The sequence below is a fragment of the Kogia breviceps genome, chromosome X (assembly GCF_026419965.1).
Source record: "Kogia breviceps isolate mKogBre1 chromosome X, mKogBre1 haplotype 1, whole genome shotgun sequence".
NCBI lineage: Eukaryota > Metazoa > Chordata > Mammalia > Artiodactyla > Physeteridae > Kogia > Kogia breviceps.
In genome coordinates this window covers 119,681,831-119,703,634 of record NC_081330.1, presented here as the reverse complement: position 1 = coordinate 119,703,634, position 21,804 = coordinate 119,681,831, and the positions used below count along the sequence as shown (strand labels likewise).

The following is a 21,804-nucleotide window of genomic DNA, read 5'->3' as shown; positions in this document are numbered from 1 at the left end:
TGGATTATTCAAAGATCAGGCCTCATTTCTCATTCATGTTTGTACAGATACTTCTTCTTTTTTTTTTTTTTTTTTTTTTCTTTTTTTTTGTGGTACGCGGGCCTCTCACTGTTGTGGCCTCTCCCGTTGCGGAGCACAGGCTCCGGATGCGCAGGCTCAGCGGCCATGGCTCACGGGCCCAGCCGCTCCGCGGCATGCGGGATCCTCCCGGACCGGGGCACGAACCCGTGTCCCCTGCATCAGCAGGCGGGCTCTCAACCACTGTGCCACCAGGGAAGCCCCGTACAGTTACTTCTTAATACTGTGTGATATGAACTTGGGTACAATTCTGTCAGTGGGAAATGAAAGCTGTGAGTGAGGACCTTCCACCTAAAGAGCCTGATAACATTTAGATAATTCAGAATTGGGAATTAACAGAAAATTATTTATTAGGTTAAAAGGACTTAACCCATTCGAGTCTTTGGAATTGATTGTCATCATTTTGAATTAAGCTCTTAGAAACATTTGTGTTTGAGATAGTTCTAATTAGGGTCAAGTTTTGGGTGTGGTCTCTGGGGCGGTTTTCTCTATAATAATTAAATTCTAATATTCTACTTATTGAGCGTTACTGAATACCAGGTACTATGGGAAATATTTTTTTTGCATGGATATATGTGTGTATGTGTGTTCTCACAACATTCCTATGAGGTAGATGTTTTTCTTATTTCCCGTATACACTTGACCAAATGGGCTGAGGGAGAGAAAATATTTTACCCAGATTACCTAGCTAGTCAGTAGCTGAGGCAAAACTTCCATTGAAACCGGTATAACTTGAACATGTGCTCTTCAAAACTATGCTTTCTGCTTCTCTTTAGAAATCTGATTTCCCAAACATGTTTTGAGCTCCTACTGTACATCACTCCTGGGGTGGTTACTGGAGGTATAAATATGCCTCCTGGAGTTCATAGGCTACATTGGCAAGGCTGCCTGACCTTTAGTCACATGGGAGGCTGGACTCAGATCCATCAGCACTGATAGATAGGACAACTGCAAGTTCAGACTTCTCTAAGAGAGTCATTAGTTCTGTTTCTTCATAAATGAAGGTTGTACATAATTATTTACACTCAAATGAGGTAGCTGTTTCTAATTAACCACTTGGTATTTCATGTTTCTTCATGTTCCATTTTAACTTTTGACTGACTTTGATTAAATTTGCTACACTAATAAAGGCTGTGAAGATATTCCTTGAATTCAATTTTGTGGTTTAGATGCACTCTTGAAGTAAAATGGCAGCCATTACAATCTGCAGATGGGTATCTCTTCTGTAATTGTAATGACTTCAGTGAAATAAAATTTGGAGGTGAAGTCTACAGAGATATGTTATTGATGTTGCTTAACACTGTGTACGAGTTGCAGTTTGACAAAATTTTTCTACTTGCAAGTAGAATTTTCTGTTACTGATAGCCTCTTATGGGTGTGTGTGTGTTTAAACAAGACCCATCCTTAAGAGAGCTACGGTTGCTTAGCCCAAAGGAACCCCCAGAGGTCCATGTTAGGGAGGAAGAGGACTTAACATCTTATTCTGTAATTGATGAGAATTACTTTTGCCAGTTATTAAAGTTAGAAAGGAGTGATGAATATTGTAGAACCTCAGGGCTGGAAATCACCTCGGCCAAAGCAGGACAGTTGTTCTACCAAGATGGGACCTATACCGAAGTGCTGTGGATTTCTTTACCAAGTATGGGTTTTGAATATGCATTTTTAACAGTTTTATTGAGGTATACTTTACATACCATAAAATTCATGTTTTAACCGTACCATTCAATGATTTTTTTTTTTTTTTTTTGTAGATTTATGGAGTTGTGTAACCATCACTACAATCCAATTTGAGAACATTTCTGTTACCCCAAAAAGATCTCTCCGGCCAACACGCATTTTTTTAACCTTATTTACTTGCTTCCACCTAGATCCTTTTATCATTAGACACTGATAAACAAAATCATGTAGATCTTAAAAGATATGTCTTTTAAAAATACCTTCTTGGGCTTCCCTGGTGGCGCAGTGGTTGAGAGTCCGCCTGCCGATGCAGGGGATACGGGTTCGTGCCCCGGTCCGAGAAGATCCCACATGCCGTGGAGCGGCTGGGCCCGTGAGCCATGGCCGCTGAGCCTGCGCGTCCGGAGCCTGTGCTCCGCAAAGGGAGCGGCCACAACAGTGAGAGGCCCGCGTACTGCCAAAAAAACAAAAACAAAAAACCTTCTTACATGTGTTACAATTTCTTAGTACTTTTTGTATATTCAAAAGTTTTTGCCTAAACATAATATGTAGCAGAATATAAAGGACAGTACTGCAAGTACCATCCATTACCTTGTCTTTCTGGTTTTGATTTGATTCTGTTTTGATCTTTTTTAAACCAGCAAATAAAATTCAGTGCTCTTAGTGATATGTTGGAAAAGCAGAAATAAGAAATCAAGGTGAATGTCATATAATTATTGGGCAAGAAAAAATTCCTTTAGGATTTAAGACCAAGGGCAAAATAATTGGTTTTCTTGATTTTAAGCCAATAACATTGTGCATTTTATTGTTTGAGCTCTAATCCCCCTTGAGAGATCCATGCCTACGGTGCATGCCAGAGAGTAGACCTCATTAAATTCAGGTATGCAAACGCATTGTCTACTTTTTGCAGTACTTCAGACTGGATTGTTGGGAGATTTAGAAATAGTTTAACCTGCAAGGTACTGTAGCTGCTTTTCGCTGCCTGCATCGTTTTTTTGTTACCCTGAAGGGTAGGCAGGGTAGTTAAAGCTCCCCTGGGAACGAGTTGTACAGGACGGGATGAATTCCTGAATTCCACCCGTTTGGTTCCCAGGTGCTCTCTTTGCTCCCTGTTCTGCATGTGTAGATGGACACTGCTGATAGGATAGCTTGGGGATGTTATTTCTTGGGTACACATAATAGAGGAATGCAGTTGTTTGGTTGGAAGTAAAGTGTTTTGGAAACAAACTTTCATTGCTTTTAGATGAACATTTCTCTATGGAAAGTGACACTTACAAGTGCCAGGCAGGTAAATCAGTACCTCCTTGTGTGGTAGGTTGTGTCTGGATTTGAAAAAAAAATAAATTTATTTATTTATTTATTTTTGGCTGTGTTGGGTTTTCCTTGCTGCGTGTGGGCTTTCTCTTGTTGATGCGAGCGGGGGCTACTCTTCGTTGTGGTGTGCGGGCTTCTTATTGCGGTGGCTTCTCTTGTTGCGGAGCACAGGCTCTAGACGTGCAGGCTTCAGTAGTTGTGGCACGTGAGCTCAGTAGTTGTGGCTCGAGAGCTCTAGAGCGCAGGCTCAGTAGTTGTGGCGCGCAGGCTTAGTTTCTCCGCGGCATGTGGGATCTTCCCAGACCAGAGCTTGAACCCCTGTCCTCTGTATTGGCAGGCAGATTCTTAACCACTGCACGACCAGGGAAGCCCCTGTGTCTGGATTTTTAATAATAAACAGAAAGGATACAGCACTGCTTTGATAATAATAGTTTACTGTGAATTCAATCATAACTGACTTGAAATAATTTTACTTTAAAAACAAACCTGTTTAATTGCTATGGCTGTGTGATTCTGTTGTTACTTTGTATTCTTTGTTAAGAGAAAGGCCTAATATCAAATAGCAACATATGAAGAGCTTTCTGACTGATTTAGAGGGAAATAGTGATTTCAAAAGTAACAACTTTGGTTTCTGGAAGTTAGTTAACAAAACATATGGATAAATACATTATGTTTTTTGTTTGTTTTTAAGACTGCTTTAAATTATTTTAGGTGAGTTGCAGTTTTAGATCTCAGTTTTAGATTTGGTACTATGCCTAAATATTAGGTTCTTGGCAGTATAAGATCATATTATAATAATCAGATTAAGCACGCGTGCACACACACACACACACACACACACACATGCGAGGAAGATGTGGCAGATAAAAAATGGTGATAAGTAACAGTTGAAGAACAACTTACTGACTTGGATTTGCCCAATTACCTCGATATTGGCCAAGAGTAGTAGAAACTAGTTTCCTGATGAATAGAATCTTTCAGAGATTACGAAAGCTGGTTCAGATGTGACACATCCTAGAATTTATCCACAGACTCCACCCTAGTTTGTGAGCCAGTGGTGGATGTTTTAACTTTAATCGCTAGTAATTATTACTGGTAATATTACCACTAAATTTAAGATTAGCGTTGCAAACGAAAAGAAAAAGTTTTATTTTAATTGTTAGTAATTGAAAATAGTTGAGGTAGAACAAAAACTAATTTTGTGCAAGTTGGTGTTTCATAATTTGTTATTTCTTTCTAAAGCAACCTGTCCTATATCCTGAGAATCTGTCCTTCATTTAGCAAATACTTATTGAGTGTCTATGGTGTACTAAACTGTGATAGAGGCTGGATAGAGTGATAACATCAAAGGGAAGTAGGCCCTCAAAGACTTTGTAGGCTTGAAATGGACGCAGAGGAGAAGTACCAGGCACTAACAGGGTAGGGGGATCTGCCATGTGGGGAGCAGGTAGGAACGGCACGCTGAGGAGGTAACATTAAGTGGGACCTGAAAGATGAGAAGGGCATGGTTTAGTTGGGGAAATAAGTTTTCGTGGCAGAAAGTGCAAATGCCCTCAGGCAAGTTGAGAGAAATAGAGGCTTTTGAAAAACCGAACCTTTTAAATAACTGAAAGAAATCCGAAATGGCTGGAAAGTAGAGAAGCAGGTGATGACGCAGAAGTAGGCAGGGGCCAGGTCTTGAAAAGGCTTAGTAGGCCATCTGCTGGGTTTTTGAACTTGTCCTAAGTCTCCTGGGAAGCTATTGAAGGTTTTAAGCAGAAATGTGACATGAAATGAAATGCCGCAAAAAACAAGAGTTTAAGCTCAATGGAACCTTGATGATTTACCAAAAAGGTCATAATCCCTGCAAGGTAAAATATTCTTTCCTCATCTCATTAAAAATTTTGCAACTGCCTTCTTGGTTGATTGTCATTTGTGATACTCTTTTCATTGTTTTTATAGAAATTACCTTCAGTTTTCTAAAGGCTCCTTCTTTTCTTTTATCCTTCACCAGTCTGTTAACCTTATATAGGAATGTCATTTCTATTTATAACTGTTAAAATTTTTTTCTAACAGTTTTAGCTCTCTTCCATATTTAAACTTAAAACTCTTCACTGGTTTCTCTTTCCCCCAGACATCTTTAATCTACTCAAGGTTTTAATGAAACATTTCATTAAATATCAATATTAAATTTGCTTTATTCTTTTCTTTCCCCAAATACAGTGTCTTATGTCTGCTTTAATATTTTTCAGCATTTATGCTGTTTCATATTTTATGAAATCTCATTTGAGCACCTACAGTGTTTTTAGAGAATTTTGTTAATAATGTTTAGAATCACTAATCTTTAGCAGGAGTACCATTTTCAAATCGGGTTCACATTCTGTGGTTTTACCATCTTTTATATTAAACTAGTCTTTGTTGAGCTTCTTACTTTCAAGTGAGCTTATGTATATAAAAGTGCTCCACAGGTTTTATTTTATATATCCTGATTTGTTTCTTTCTCCTTCTACAGTATGTATCCCTACATGCTCAGTTAATTTTTGGAAATCTTCAACCACGCTGTGTTTCTTGCTTTGATGACTGAACAGGCATTCATTCAGGGCTTCCTTGGTGTAAAGTGGTTAGTTTGTGTCAGTATAGAATGCCATTGTGCACTTCCCCTCCATGTATACAAAGAATAACCACAACATCACCTCCTTCTTCAGATATTTCCTTTGAAATCTACATTTTGATGCAGTCTTTAACTTAGCTCACTTTTGGCCTTGAGTTCTGAGGCTTTTCTGAACCATTTTATACCTGCTCTATATTCTTTCCTTGTTGATTTTTTTTTTTTTCCCTTGTGCTGGTAACTTGAAGAATTTACAGTGGTTTTGTATCATTACTATTTTCACTTCCTATCCAGCCCAGGACATTTATTTCTAAAGAGTTGCCTCATTTTAGAGTTTGATGTTTTTGTGCTAGTGGTTTCTCTGCCATCCACAGTGACTGCCCTTGATTTAGAGTTGTGCTTTCCAGTCTTGTCCCTCTGCAGGGTTGGTAAAGGAAGGCCATACTTGTCTTTCTTTGACTAACTTTATGATGAGGTGATGATTTGGGTATCTTGGTGTCACTGTGATGGTAGGTGGTGGAGATACAAAGCCAAGCTGTGGTGTTGTGCCCTTTTATGGAGTTTGTATTCCAGCAGAAGAGGCCAAAAGCAATGACTAAAGAACAGGATGATATGCACATTTAAATGGAAACACAGTGTGCTGGTACTGTAGGCCAGAAGAGGTGCACTTAACGCAGACCTAAGGGGACTGGGAAAAGTAATGATTCCTGAGTATTTGTGAAGAGTCTTAAAGGAGGCCCAGAATGTCAGGTGGAGGGAAGGGGTTTTCTGGTAGAAGGTGTATTCAAACACATGGATCTAAGAGCATATAAAGCTGGGTGAATAGCAAGAAATGACGTGGATTTATATATTGCATGCCTTGCTTTGATGCGTTGACCCCAGCGACATCCCAGGACCTTGGTGTTCTTTCTTTATGGCCATTTGGCTTTTTTCTGTTCATTTTCACTTTTACCTGAGAGTATACATAGGAAATACTAAAGCCAGGAGTTTAAACAGGGGTGGGCCTTTGGTAAAATGGATAAGCAGATGGTATCAGTTTTCTGCTGTAAGCTCCTTGGAGGCATGGAGTATTGCCTGTTGTCGCCTGAGCATCTAGTGCATTGCCTGGCACAGAGGAGATGCTCAGTAAATATTTCTCTTGTGAAAGGTGCCTTTTTTCCTGCCCCCCCCCCATCTCCTCCTGTCAGTGCCTTCTTCCTTGTTTAGTGGTTTCTCTTCTCTGTCAGTTACCTGTCTAGTGGATCTTCCGCTCTGCTCATCCTATAGACATGCTTGTCCTATAGGTCTAGTCACTGTCTCGGACATAGTTGTGATATAACTGGATTCATGTTGATGTATAACTAGGTGCTAATGGCTCCCTCTGTGAGACTCCTCAAACTTCTGTCAACATTTTCAGTATGGTAGATGAAGGGGAAGCCAAAGTTTACAAATATAAGAATGATATTTCTTTGATTTTTTTCATGATTTGTTGCATGAATTCATAGAAGTGCTGAGTTCTGTTCCATAATAAGCTCTTGTGTGCGTGTGCGCATATGTGTGTTTGTATATATCTGCATTGTACCTTACTTAACATTAAGCAAAACCAACATTCTTATAGTTTCCATCTCTCTGCTGAGTTACCAATCTGATTTTTCATGTTCCCCTTTTGGGTTAGAGTTTGAAACATGTTACTCATAGTATTTTAACTTTGATTCTAGATATTTCCAACATCTGATTCTGTGTCTAGTTCTGACATGTTCTTTGTCTTTTCTGAGTGTTGTTTTTTCTCTGCTTTTTGTTATGCCTTGTGATTTTTTTTTTTTTATTGTAACTCTGACTTATTTTGTAGAACAGTAGAAATTGAGGTGCAACAATTTTTTTTCACTTTGAAAGCAGTCACTGTTTAAAAACTGACCAGATTACAAAAATAATCATGGTAGATACCTTAGTTTATTCTTCGAATAAGCCTGTTGATCTGGTCTTCCCTGTTGCCAGCATCTCTACATTCTAACGGGTGGTCTTTTTCTTCGTTCCACATCATGGAGAAGACAGTTTGAAGGGCCACGGGAAGTTGTTTGCTTCTTTGAAACGTTTTCCAACAGTATAGATGTCGTGAATCAGGTCCTCCATGCAGGTAATGCCGTATTTACAAAGCAATAGAGCAATCAACACCTTATCTGTCAGGACAATTCACTTGTTGATTTTGTGTAGATCAATTCGTTTACTGACTTCAGGTTTGGATACCCCCATGCAATACATGGTTCCACAATTCTCAGCATGTTAATTGAAGCCTGTTGAGCTTCACGTGGGTGCCATTGAAGATCTGACAGAGGTGGAGAAACTGCAACACCTTTTGGACCTTTGGGCTCACGCCACTGATATCTCTGATCCTGATGACAAATGCAAATTTGGGCTCTGTGGGCACATAGAAGTTGCTGGCTTTTCTTGTCATCCTCACTATTCAAATCTCAGTTCTGTACATTTGCCTGTATTCCTTGTGAGAGTGCTTAGCTTTTTCATAGATAAGCTTCCTCCTTGCCTTTCAAAGCATCTTCTGGGCAAACTTCTTTCTCAGGCTCTTGATGTTAAGCTCTGCGAAATTCTTTTGCTTTTTCTTAAGGGTTTCTGGCACAGCAGGAACCTTTTTTTAATTCTCTCTTGCACCCTCCATGGTTCTAGCCGGGAAAGAGCTGAGGTGCATAATTTTTATGTCTGTAAATGGGCACATCTTTCCCTGTGCTAGGCCTTTGGTTCAGGAATTTGAGTTAATCTAGTTTGGAGTTGGGCTGGTTTTAAGTTTGGTTGTTGCTGTGGTTACTCTCAGTATACCTCAGGCTTCAAGTTCTCTGATTAGGGTGGGAGGTGGTTTATTTTATTGTGTCTGGTCTTCCTTCAGGACGGTGACTTAGGGTCTCCTTACATGCTCTTGATCTCCTCCTGTCCCTCTGCCAGTGGTATTATGCTGTTTACTTGTTACTGAAAGTAGGTTAGCTTAGAGGTGGGGAGTGATCTTTTGTTCTGATTAAACCTCAGGCTTAGGCCTGCATCAACGTCCCAAGGTCATGCCCCTACCCTAGCTATTGTTGTGGTCTCAGTGTGGAGTCCTGCCCCTCTCCCAGAGTAGGGTGCCCACCCCTTCCTCCGGCTGCAATGAGTTTTCACCAGTGCTTTAAGGGTAGAAGCACTTATTGGCCTTTCTTTCACAGATAAAGGTTTTTCTTCCCTAGTGGAGGTGGGAGGGAAGGATCTGGGTGTACATCTTGCTCCTGAGACACTGCTGCAGTTCCCTTCTCTCAAATCTGCATCACAGTGGGCATTCCTCAGGGCTCTTTCTGTGAGTGCTTGGTGGCGTTGGTGAAGGAAGATCCTGCAGAAGGCTGGGGTCTCCCCAATTTCTGTGACCTCCATTGGTTTCACACTGTTCCTTCAGCAAGCCACATCGGGCTTTTATCAATTTGCTTTTTCTTCTAGCTGAGCTCCTCTTGTCAGTGGCCACTTGTAGTCCACCCTAGGTGAGCACAAGGTTGTTTCCTCTCTCCTTGCAGGCCCTTTCGCTCCGAAAGATTTTGAGCCAGGTGAAAGCCATCTCTGATGGCTTTCAAGAAAGTCATGAATTTGAAATTAGTACAACTCTTTTTTATTGTAAGGGTGGGCAGCTCTGTTCCTTCTAGCTTTCTTATTCCCGGATGGAAGACAGAAGTTTGGTTACCCTTAAAATTTTAACGTGCACATTTAACTAAGTCAAAGCTTAATTATTATTCCTATCCTCCCAAATAAGACAGAGATTTTAGAATGGCTTACTTTTTAACCCTCATCCCCTCTTCCATGTTAGTTATTTATGCTTTGGTTTTGCCTTGTTGAAACCACCTTAAGTTTGTAAAATAGTGAATATTTACTCATCAACATGTTTTCAATTTTCTTTGCTTACCATTCTTTATTCACCCCATTTCTTCCTTTTGGGTTTAGTTTTCTTCTTTATAAAGAATGTTCTTAAGTAGTTCTTTCACTAAAGGCCTATTAGTAGTAAACATGGTCTTGGTGTTTCTGAAAGTGTCTTTACTTCACTTTTTCTCTTGAATGATTGTTGAGCTGGGTACAAAATTTATGTTGACAATTGATAATGGTATTCTCTTGTCTCTTGGCAAGTTTTGTTTATTAATGAGAAGCCCCTTTAGTCAGTTCAGGTGTAATTTCTTTGTAGGTAAGTAATTATCTTTTCTTTGGGGCTACCGTTAAGATTTTTTCCTTGTTTTTGACTTTTTGCAGTTTCTTTGCGATACCTCTAGATGTGGATTTGTTTTTATTTATCCTGCTTTGTCTTGGTGTACACCATCAGCCTGAAAACTCATGACGCCTTAAATTGTGGGAAAAAATTTTAGCCATTATCTTTTAAAATAATGCTTCTCCATTTTCCATTTCTGGAACCCTTATCGAAATATATGTTGGAGTTTTTCATTGTGTTGCTTAAAGTTTCTTTAATACTTTCTGTTTTTACTTCTGGGTGATTTCCTGACATCTACCTTACAATTCACTAATTTCTGTTTAGCTGTGTCTAGTCTATTGGTTAATCTGTTTATTGAAAATTTTCACTGAAAACATTTGACTATATTTTTAAATGTAAAAATTTCTGGGTTTTCTTTCAAGTCTACTTTTTAATTTTCATAAGGACATTTTCTTTTCTTTGAACATTAAAAAATATAGTTATGTTTGTCTCCTTTGTAGTTCTTGAGAAATGAAATCTTCCATTTGATTTCCCTCCAAGTTTTTCTTATTTTTTTGTGTGGTTTGCAACATTTGACAATTTGGGAATTGTTGGCCCGTGCCTGGCTTGTGGGATGCTCCTTTGGATAGTTTTGCATTTGTCTCTGATGGGACCCTTTGAGTTCACTGCTCCTGGAGAGTTTTTGGGGTTTTTTTTGCGGTACACGGGCCTCTCACTGCTGTGGCCTCTCCCGTTGCGGAGCACAGGCTCCGGAAGTGCAGGCTCAGTGACCATGGCTCACGGGCCCAGCCGCTCCGCGGCACGTGGGATCTTCCCAGACCGGGGCACAAACCCGTATCCCCTGCATCGGCAGGCGGACTCTCAACCACTGCGCCACCAGGGAAGCCCTCCTGGAGAGTTTTTGATCTGTTCTCAGGTGATGGGTTTCTGACATCTGGAGAATGATGTGAATTTGGACTTCATATCTGTGGTAGAGCAAAGACTTGGGTTTTCCGTTTTGCTTTGCTCACTCCTACACACAGCCCTGGGCTGCTGTGTGTAGCTTTTTTTTGTTCTTATTTACCCAAGGGCAGCCCTTTGTATTTCATAGCTTTATGTTGGTGGTTCACTTCCAGCTCCTTTCTCATGCACAGACTTGAGGTATCTCCAGTTTCCTGGTCTCATAATCATTTGAGTTTGCAGCCCTTGTTTTAGAGGGCAGGAGTGAGCAGGTCTTTGTCCTGTGAAGAATCTCATTTAATAAGCTCTTGTCTTTGCAGCCACTCCTTTCTATTTTACTGTTCCTGTAGGTCAGGAAGTAGTTCATCCAGTTAAGAACCAGGAAGTAGTTACAACAACAGGCATCCTCTAACTTGAACAGTTTACTGAAAGTTCATTTACATGTCACTTATGGTTCAACACAGTTCTTATTATCTGATAGGAACTATGTTATTAAAAAAAAAATGTGTTACCTTCCCAGGTACCCCTCAGGAGTCTAGTCTTTCCATGATGCAGTTGAAATTCGTATAGACTTGTGAGCTCTTTGGGACTGTAATCAGTACATAGGTGATTTCTGTGGGGAGATGCATTTTAACATTCTCAGAGCAAGAAGGGAGTACGTGGTTTCCAAACTGTTGGTCTTCTCTGGGGTGACCTGCCAGGACTGGTCCCCATTAATTATTACAAACCCTAGCCACTGTTCTCAAGCCTGCCACTAAATCATCACCACGCATACTCAGCACACAACCTCGTCTCCACTCCTTTGAGAATATCGAGGGCGTTCTGGCTGATTTTCCCCAGTTTCTGGCACCATCTGTAAATTTATCACTCCGTGTCTCCCCAGAGCTTCCCTTGCCCCTGTCTCTGAGAATGAGGTGCTTCTGCTGCTGTTTGAGGCCAGTTCCTTGCCCCATGCCTTCAGCTGTGGAGCCACTGCTTTGGCAGTCTTTCATCAGTTATTCCCCCTTTCTCCCCATCCTGTATCCCAGTGGTTCTCAACTGGGAGTGACTTTGCCCCCCAGGGGACATTTGGCAATGTCTGGAAACGTTTTTGGTTGTCACAACTGGGGTGGTGGTATGTGTGCCACTGGCACCTAATGGGTAGAGGCCAGGGATGCTGCTAAACACTTTACAATGCACAGCGTAGCCCCCAACAGCAAAGAATGACCTGGTTCAAACTGTCAGTGGTGCTGAGGATCAGTAACGTTGCTCTATCCTTAGAGTCTCCCTTTTGATTTTTAAATTTTTCTCTGCCCATTATCTTATTCCTAAGGTTCTCGTCCTAGAAAGCCTTCACTGAACCAGTTGTCCACACCTCTCTTAGCTACCTAACCTCTCTTCCCCTTCTTCTCTAAACATCTGGGTGTGGTCTATACATAGTCTATCCATTTCTCATCTACTTCTCACACTTCAGCTCGATCTCTGACTTCCCAGTCTCACATTACCTAAACTGTTTTTGCTGAGATCTCCCCTAACGTCTTGTTTGTTGCATCTAGTGGATTCATTCAGTCCTAATTTTACTTGACATTTCTGTTGCACCTGACACTGTTAGTCACTGTCTCCTTGAAGCAGTGTGTTTCCTTTGCATCCTTGTTCTCCATGTCCTTCTCTTACACTCTTTTCTCTGCATTCTCTGTGGGCTTGTCTTGATCCACTTACTCCTTACACCCTGCTGTTACCTGGGCTTGACTTCTTGGCCAAGTATTATCCTAGGTCATTGTCTCAGTTACACCCAGAGTTTGAGTTCTACTTACATGCAGATGTATTTCTAAATTTCTAAATTCTTTCCTGTTTTTTCACTATATGCCTTCAGACTCATTCTTAATAACCTGCTGGAAAGCTACACCTGACTATTCTACAGGAACCTTATACTCAGGATGTCTAATATGAAGTACAGCATACTTTCCTCAAACTTGCTCTTCCTCCTTAATTAAAAAAAAAAAAACAAAAAAAAAACCTCTGGTAATGGTTCCACCATCCACCGAGGCTCCTAAGGTGGATCGTTGGGTCTTATCCAACTCAGATATATTATCTACAGTTGCTAGTATGATATAAAATGTGATTTTGATCATGAAACTGATCTGCTTGAAAGCCTGCGGTGGTGCTCTGTTGCTGACAAGAGAAGGAGAAAGTTAGGAGAAAGTCTGATTTCCTTTTATCTGGCTCATCAGGCTCTCTCTCCTTGGTATGTTCTCTGCCTGCCTACCTCTCCAGCCGCACGTCCTTTTCTTGTTTGCCTCAAACACTGCGCTCTCCAGCATGTAGAGTTCTCCACAAAATTGTTTCAAACTTGGTATCTTTGCTTATTCTGTCTCCTTTGTGTGGAACGCAGCGTCTCCTGTAGACTGTGCGGGTTGCTAGCTCTCTGGTTGGTGGGACTCCCTGTTCCTCATGGAAGCTGCAGTTAATTGACATCTTTCCCTACTTCTCTGGCCTCAGTGTTACTGAGGAGTATTCCTTGTCTGAACTATCATTTTGGAGAGCCAGGACTGGGTAAAGGCTGGCATCAGTCCTACTGAAAGAAGGTAGGGAGTGGGCACAGGTAGAGGTGTTTCACAGCTCTTCAGTTATGTCGTTTACTATTAAGTCATTTCTTTTCTTAGTCCTAATCTTAACCTGCTTCATAGCTCCTTGGAATTCCTCACAGATCTGTCTGCTGTGAGCCCTCCTATATTCTCAGGGCTGCTCTGGGTTTATTTTTATATTTCTTTTCCCTGTTTCAGGGGGTTTTAGTGTGGGAGGAAAGGTAAACGCATGTGTCTGGTTAACCATTTTAAAGCAGAACTTCAGTGCCTTATACTACATGTGGTTCCTCATTTTTCTCTGTTGTAGACATCATGGCAAAGAATGTCCTTTTTTAAAAAAATTTTCATTTTAATTTTTGGCCACACCACGTGGCTTGTGATCTTAGTTCCCCGACCAGGGGATTGAACCCACGCCCTCCGCAGTGAAAGCACAGTGTCCTAACCGCTGGACCGCCAGGGAATTCCTGAATGTTTTTAAAAGTGAATCCTTGTGTACATCTTTGATCCTTTTCTTAGGACACTAGTCTTTTCTTAGGACACTAGTCTTTTTTTTTTTTTTTTTTAATATTTATTTATTTAGGCTGTGCTGGATCTTAGTTGTGGCATGCGGGATCTTTGTTGCGGCATGCAGGATCTTTTTTTTTAGTTGCGGTGTGTGGACTTGTTAGTTGCGGCATGCATGTGGGATCTAGTTCCCCAACCAGGGATCGAACCCAGTCCCCCTGCATTGGGAATGCGGAGTCTTACCCACTGGACCACTAGGGAAGTCCCTGGAACACTAGTCTTATATCCTCCCTTGAGGATCACCGGGGGTGATGATAGGTGACATTGATGGGAGTATGCCATACCTGTGAAGGGTGTAGAGGGAACACTGCTGATTCACCTGAAGGAAAGGTTGCAAGTTAAAAATGTTTATTATGTTGGCCATTCTGGTCTGCAATATTGTTTTTTGTTGGATTTTAAAAATTACTTGTAAAAAAATTACTTGTAAGATTAAATATTTACAAAATTTATTATTTTGGTCATTTGTATTTTTCTGTGTACATTTTCTTTTCATGTTAATAAAGTTTTTTTTTAAATACTCTTGTAGGGTTCACTCTGTTCTTTCCCTTTAACATGAAATGAGCAAATGCTGCCAAATGTAAGGTCCATTGCTCATTTTTTTTTTTTTTTTTTTAGTTTGAATTTGTTATGATCTAATTCTTGGAAAATGAAAATCCACTCCTGGTTTTGTGGTTTAATACCTCACAAGGTGACTGTGAAAATTAAATGAAATAACATAGATGAGGTGCCCAACACAGTAGTTGGTATGTAATAGGCAGCAGTAAATATTAGTTCCTTTTGTGCATTCTATCTCCTTTGTCAGATTATTAAAATAACTGCAGTACAACATACCTGAGAGAGAGGGAAAAAAAAAAATAATCACATGTATTTACTGAACCCTTGTTAAATGAAGGGCAGTATGCCAAATACCTTGAGGGATACAGAGATGTTTAAGGCAGCTTCCCGTCCAGGGATAAACGTTAGCTTACTATACATATCTTTACCTTTCTAGGCTGTTTTTTTTTTTAAACCATGCTCTTCCAAAAACCTTTCGATCTTTAAACTGTGTTATTTTATTTGAGCACAGAGCACTTTAAAGGTTGGTGTGCCACATTTAATCCATTACATTTCTGGGAGAATAGTTATTAGCTCCATTTTATACGTGGGGGCCCTGAAGGGTGTTCTGCCCAGCTTCTGGCTGGGGTAAAAATAGGATATGTTGGGATGTAGAAGAATGCTAATGACTGTATTTCCAGCCTCAGTAAGTGCTGAATAAATATTTGTTGAATGAATGAATCATCTTTTATTAAATGATATGTTAAGCCCACTCCTGAATCGCATCTCTGCTTCTTACTGTTTTACTTTTTCCCCTTTTATATTTTATGCTGTGAAAATGGTTAAATAAGCTTTAAAATTCAATGGTTGGTACACAAGACATTGCAAGTTGGAAGACAAATGCTACTCTGTTTTAGTCATAATGAAAAAAGGCTTTGAGAGGAGGAGATTCTGTGCTGATCTCATTTTTTTTTCCAATTTAATTTTTTGCCCTGGTGCTGATTCTTTGCAAGACCACCTTTCTGGTTCCTATAACAGCTACAAGGGGCTTCCCAAGTTTGAGGCTAGGGTAAATGGCCCAATTCGTTGCACTCTAAGGATGACTCTGCTGTTAACAGTCAGGTTTTTCATATAATCTCTAGTAAAGAAGGAAAAATTAGCAATTATGGTTAGGCTCTGGAGATTTGAGGGGGACACTCTTTAATGGATGAACTAGCAAATATACAAACTTTAGTGGAATAAGTGATTAACATCTCAGAGTTTGCTATATATTTAGCTTTCTGTAGTTGGTTGGCTTAGATAGTGAAATAAGGGTTCTTAGTAAAAATGGTAAGACCCTGGAAAGGATTGGTGATGGGACATCCATGGACTTACTACAGAGTAGTGTTAACACATGCATCTTCTTCACTCTGCACATGGAACACTCCATTTACTTATTTATTTATTTGACATCTTTATTGGAGTATAACTGTTTTACAATGGTGTGTTAGTTTCTGCTTTATAGCAAAGTGAATCAGCTATACATCTATCTCCGTATCTCTTCCCTCTTGCGCCTCCCTCCCTCCCACCCTCCCTATCCCACCCCTCTAGGTGGTCACAAAGCACCTAGCTGATCTCCCTTTGCTATGCAGCTGCTTCCCACTAGCTATCTATTTTACATTTGGTAGTGTATATATGTCCATGCCACTCTCTCACTTCGTCACAGCTTACCCTTCCCACTCCCCATATCCTCAAGTCCATGGTCTAGTAGGTCTGTGTTTTATTCCCATCCTACCCCTAGTCTCTTCATGACATTTTTTTTTCTTAGATTCCATATATATGTGTTAGCATACGGTATTTGTTTTTCTCCTTCTGACTTACTTCACTCTGTATGACAGACTCTAGGTCCATCCACCTCACTACAAGTAACTCAGTTTCGTTTCGTTTTATTGCTGAATAATAAATACTCCATTGTATATATGTGCCACATCTTCTTTATCCCTTCATCTGTCGATGGACACTTAGGTTGCTTCCACGTCCTGGCTATTGTAAACAGTGCTGCAATGAACGTTGTGGTACACGACTCTTTTTAAATTATGGTTTTCTCAGGGTATATGCCCAGTAGTGGGATTGCTGAGTCGTATGGTAGTTCTATTTGTAGTTTTTTAAGGCACCTCCATACTGTTCTCCATAGTGGCTGTATCAATTTACATTCCCACCAACAGTGCAAGAGGGTTTCCTTTTCTCCACACCCTCTCCAGCATTTATTGTTTGTCAATTTGAACACTCCATTTAGTCTTAAGCTTGCCAAATTCATTATTTTTACAGATTTTATGGATAGACCCATTCATTGCATTTTTGGTTTTCCCACTCTATTTTTCTACTTAGGATGCATTCAGTGAGGCTTACAGACAACTATTGTCTTGTAAAATAGTGTCATAGGTAAAAATATGCCTTTGGGGGTTGAAAAAAACCTTGGTTTGATTCTGGCCTTGATACTTCCTAGCTGTGTGACCAAGGACAAGGTACTAATGACTCTGGAACTGTTTTCTTATCTTTTAAAAGTATTAGGATTAAATGTGATAACGTATATAAAAATACTTAGCATCCTACCAATGTATGGATGTGCTCCAAAAGCATGGTTTTAAGCCCTGTGGCTTATCTGTTAAGGATATAGCATAATCGCTAAGTATGGGGATTCTGGAGCTTGACTGCCTGGGTTTGATCCAGTTCTGCCATTTACTGGCTCTTAGTCTCCTTATTGGTAAAATGAAGTTTCTGGTAGTAAAGGACCATAAAGGGTTCTTGTGAGGATGAAACAAATTAATGTAAATAAAGCTGCTAGATCGGTGCTTAGCACAAAAGTGCTTTTTATTTTAACTGTTGTTATTATTTTATCACAATTGAAAAACTGGTAGGCCACCAGATTTTATTTGAAGTATTTTGTTCTACTGGAATTTTTTGCTTCTCTTTATGATTTCAAACTCCACGAGAGCAGGGCCCGATCTGTTTTGTTCACTACTGTATTGCTAACATCTGGTATAGTGACTGGCATAGAGCAGTGGTCCACAACCTTTTTGGCACCAGGGACCAGTTTCGTGGAAGACAATTTTTCCACGGGCGGGGTGGGGGGATGGTTCAGGCGGTAATGTGAGCGATGGGGGGGATAGTTCAGATGGGGGGGATGGTTGTGGTGGTAATGTGTAATGCAAGCGATGGGGAGCGATGGGGAGCGGCTTCGCTCACTTGCCCGCCACGCACCTCCTGCTGTGCGGCCCAGTTCCTAACAGGCCGTGGACCAGGGGTTTGGGGACCCCTGGCATAGAGTACTTATTCAGTAAACATTTGTGGAAAGAATGAATAAATGGATGATGAATGTTCCATTTTCCTTGAATTGTGTTTGCCAATATTCTAACTCAAGTAGTTTTTTCATTGTTAAGTCCCTGTTTAAAAAGAAAAAATGTGTAATAAGACTTGTGTAAGTTCCCAGTGTTTACAGATTGAAATCCAAGTTTCTTAGCTTTGCATTAAAAAAACCTATGGAATCTAACTGTGCCCAGGTTCCTTCTCTTTTAGAATGACCAGATATCTTTTTCTATCGCATTTCAAGTGTATGAATCTCTGGGATGTGAATTAATTCACTGCATTGTTGCGATACCCAGTCAATGAAGTGGTAAACATAAGAGCACTTTGCAAGTTATACAATATTACTATCATCATTATTTATGGTAATCCTTAAGTGTTTTTAGTCCAGTTTTGCTGGAATATGCCCACTCCTTTTGCTCAGTCAACTGTAACCCCACCCATTTTTCCAGACCTAGTTCAAATCCTCTTTCTTGTGTGAAACACAACCTCCCCACTCTAAAACAAGCACTCTTTTCTTTGAACATTTATAGCCACTGTGATCTGTATAGTTCATTTGGTAATCATGCATCTGAATCAGTTAATCTTGCCCTGTTGTCTTGATGTATTAACTAGGATCTTGAAATGTTTAACTCTTAATGAAACCAGTAAGTTTATTGAACACCTATATTATTACCCTTATGTCCGGGCACAGAGTTTTCATGTATTAATTTGGGTTTTCACAATTGAATTGTAAGATGCTGTTAAAACATAAACTGAGGCATGTTAAAATTTTTGAGAGAAAAAAATCAATTTGAACTGGACAGTGCCAAGCAGGGAGTGTTAGGAGTGCTTGGCTTACAGGAGCCAGGGAAAAGTTTTATACAGAGAGGGTGTGGTGGCAAAGAAAGGAAATTATTAGATTGCCTATAGCTTAAGGCCTAGTTGGCTGTTTGTGATTGGCTGTCCCTAGGTTTCGATTTCATAAACTTGAGGCATTTACAGGCTTAGGTTTTGCCTACAGAGGCCACCAAGGCATTAGAGCCATCTCAGTCTAATAGCCTCCTTGTTTCATTAATTAACACTACTTTAAGAACGAAGACTATGATATGTACTTCCTGGTTTCATGAATGATTCCTTTATTTTTAAAATTTTTATCTATTTATTTATTTGGCTGCATTGGGTCTTAATTGTGGCATGCGGGATCTTTTTGTTGTGGCGGGTGGGCTCTTAGTTGTGGTGCGTGGGCTTCTCTCTAGTTGCGACGCTCGGGTTTCTCTCTAGTTGTGGCATGCGGGTTTTCTCTTCTCTGGTTGTGGCATGTGGGCTCCAGGGTGCGTGGGCTCTGTAGTTGTGGCACGTGGACTCCAGAGTGCGTGGGCTCTGTAGTTTGTGGCATGCGGGCTCGCTAGTTGAGGCGTGCGAGCTCAGTAGTTGTGGCATGCTGTGTCACGTGGGCTTAGTTGCCCCGCAGCATGTGGGATCTTAGTTCCCAGACCAGGGGTCGAACCCATGTTCCCTGCATTGGAAGGCGGATTCTTTACCACTGGACCACCAGGGAAGTCCCTGAATGATTCCTTTATACATAACAAAACGTGGCATTGGGTGATTACATAGTTGATGTTTCATTAATGTTAAAATCGAGTTGCAAATATCATTCTCCTTTTCAGAACCAGTCTAGCATTTGTGATACTTGGATTTTTGTTAATATTGGTTCATATTTATATTTTCCTCTTTGTTTTCAAATACGTTGACTTATTTCTTACTTATTTCTCCTCCACCAAGGTAGAAATGCTGTCTTTCCTTAAATTGTTTACCTTGAATTTTCACGGATCCTTTTGGACAACTACCATTTCTCTCATATGTTATCTTTGTAAGATCTATCTCTGCAGTAATTTACTGAGGTCATTTAGTTTTACTTTTTGAACATCAAGATCAAAAGAAAAAATGTTAATAGAATTTTCATTATCCATAACGAATTTGGTTTTTAAAAGTGGTTTGAGGTTCAAACCAATAGCAGTCTAGCACTAGTTGAGGCTATTTTGAAGAGGCAGTTTACACTCTTGGGGTTTTCTGAAGGAGGTGGCCTTTGTACAGAGACTTTAGTAAGTGTTGGCAAGGTGTTTCTGGTGGGAACTCCCTTATTTGGTGGATTGAAGTCAATTATTGGAAAGTTAATTAAAAAAATTTTTTAAGTTATGAGTGATAAGAATACACATACAACAGAAATATTTTTCCATAATGCATGTTTCCTTGCCAGTATTTTGATATAGGGCCAAGGCTTCTTTTTGAGCATGGATCAGCTGACTGAAGTTCTGTGTCATCTCTCTTGTAGGAATCCATCCTGTCTGTGCAGTAGGTCCAGTTTTGATTTATTGAAAGTGGAGCAATAATTTAGACAATTTATGAAACCATTTAGTGCAGGATGATAGATTTTAACAGATTTTTTCCTCCTTTTAATATTATCTAACTCAGATCTAATTTGACAGCCACATTTTTAAAGTGACATCATTTTTATTGAATCTTGCCATAGCATCCAACCTAATTTTCACAGAAGTATAACCTTCTTTTAATTGACTTACGTACTGTTTAGTTGAAAACCATATCATGGTTACCACAAGAGGAGTGGACAAATATCGGTAGTTTTGGGGAAGAAATGCAAGTGACTTCTGGATGTCAGGCATGCAGGTCAATTTAAGGGAGCAGAAGTGTGAAGCTGAACTAAACAGTTACCTATTAGCCAGAAACATTTTGTACTGTAGACATTGGCTGGTCTGTTTTACAAAGGTAATGAGGAGTTGGTAACTGTTAGGTCTGTTAAGTGACATGCTGGAGGCCAATAGGGCTTTTGAGTGCACAGAGCAAATGAACTTTTGTAGTACCTTTCATACTTTTCAGAAAGTCCATTTTCCATCAATAACATGCTTTTTAAAAAAATAATATAACAGAGATAACTGAATTACTCAGAGTGCTTGGAGAAAATCACTCTGTTCAAATAAGATTGCCGTGAAGCCTCTTCCCCAAGTAGTTTCCCCCTTTTTCCAGACATAGGTAGTTTCTACCTCTTCTGGGCCTGTAAAACACCTCACATATACCTTTTTGCATTTCTCACATGTGGTTAATTCACCTACCTGTTCTCTTCTATAAGTTCTTCCTGCAAGGAGCTTCTGTACAGCATGTCTGATCCATAGTTGGTGCCCAACAAATTGAATAAAAGAGAAGGTGTGGCCATTTAAACAGATGATACAACCCAATCTCCCTGAGATGTGGTTTTCACTGATGTGCCATAGAAAGTAAGCCATCATTATCTATAAATAATGTCCGGAAAAGATTTTAGTATAGTTATATTCAGTTGAGTGTATTATATTCTATATGTCCAAGATACTGTGTTATATCTACAAAGGTACTGAATTTAATAATACATGGTTCTTGCTGGAGAGGATGTGGAGAAAAGGGAACCCCCCTGCACTGTTGGGGGGAATGTAAGTTGGTGCAGCCACTGTGGAGAACAGTATGGAGGTTCCTTAAAAAACTGAAAATAGGGGCTTCCCTGGTGGCACAGTGGTTGAGAGTCCGCCTGCCATTGCAGGGGACGCGGGTTCGTGCCCCGGTCCAGGAAGATCCCACGTGCCACGGAGCGGCTGGGCCCGTGAGCCATGGCCGCTGACCCTGCGCGTCCAGAGCCTGTGCTCCGCAGCGGGAGAGGCCACAGCGGTGAGAGGCCCGCATATCACACACACAAAAAAATAACAAAATAAAATAAAAATAAAATAAATAAAAAAAACTAAAAAGAATTACCATATGATTCAGCAGTCCTACTTCTGGGCATATATCTGGACAAAACTATAACTCAAAAAGATACATGCACACCTATGTTCATAGCAGTGCTATTTACACTAGCCAAGACATGGAAACAACCAAATGTCCATCAACAGATGAATGGATAAAGAAGATGTGGTATGTACACACACACACACACACACACACACACACACACACACACACACAGACACAGGAATACTACT

At 40.2% G+C, this 21,804-nt stretch overlaps 1 protein-coding gene and 1 pseudogene across 4 annotated transcripts in view; one reads left to right on the top strand and one right to left on the bottom strand.

Annotated features, from left to right (window-relative positions):
• Positions 1-21,804, top strand: part of CDKL5 (cyclin dependent kinase like 5) — a 173,334-nt gene that overhangs the window by 4,207 nt on the left and 147,323 nt on the right. The window lies entirely within an intron of this gene.
• Positions 7,581-8,306, bottom strand: LOC131748665 (large ribosomal subunit protein uL30 pseudogene; annotated as a pseudogene).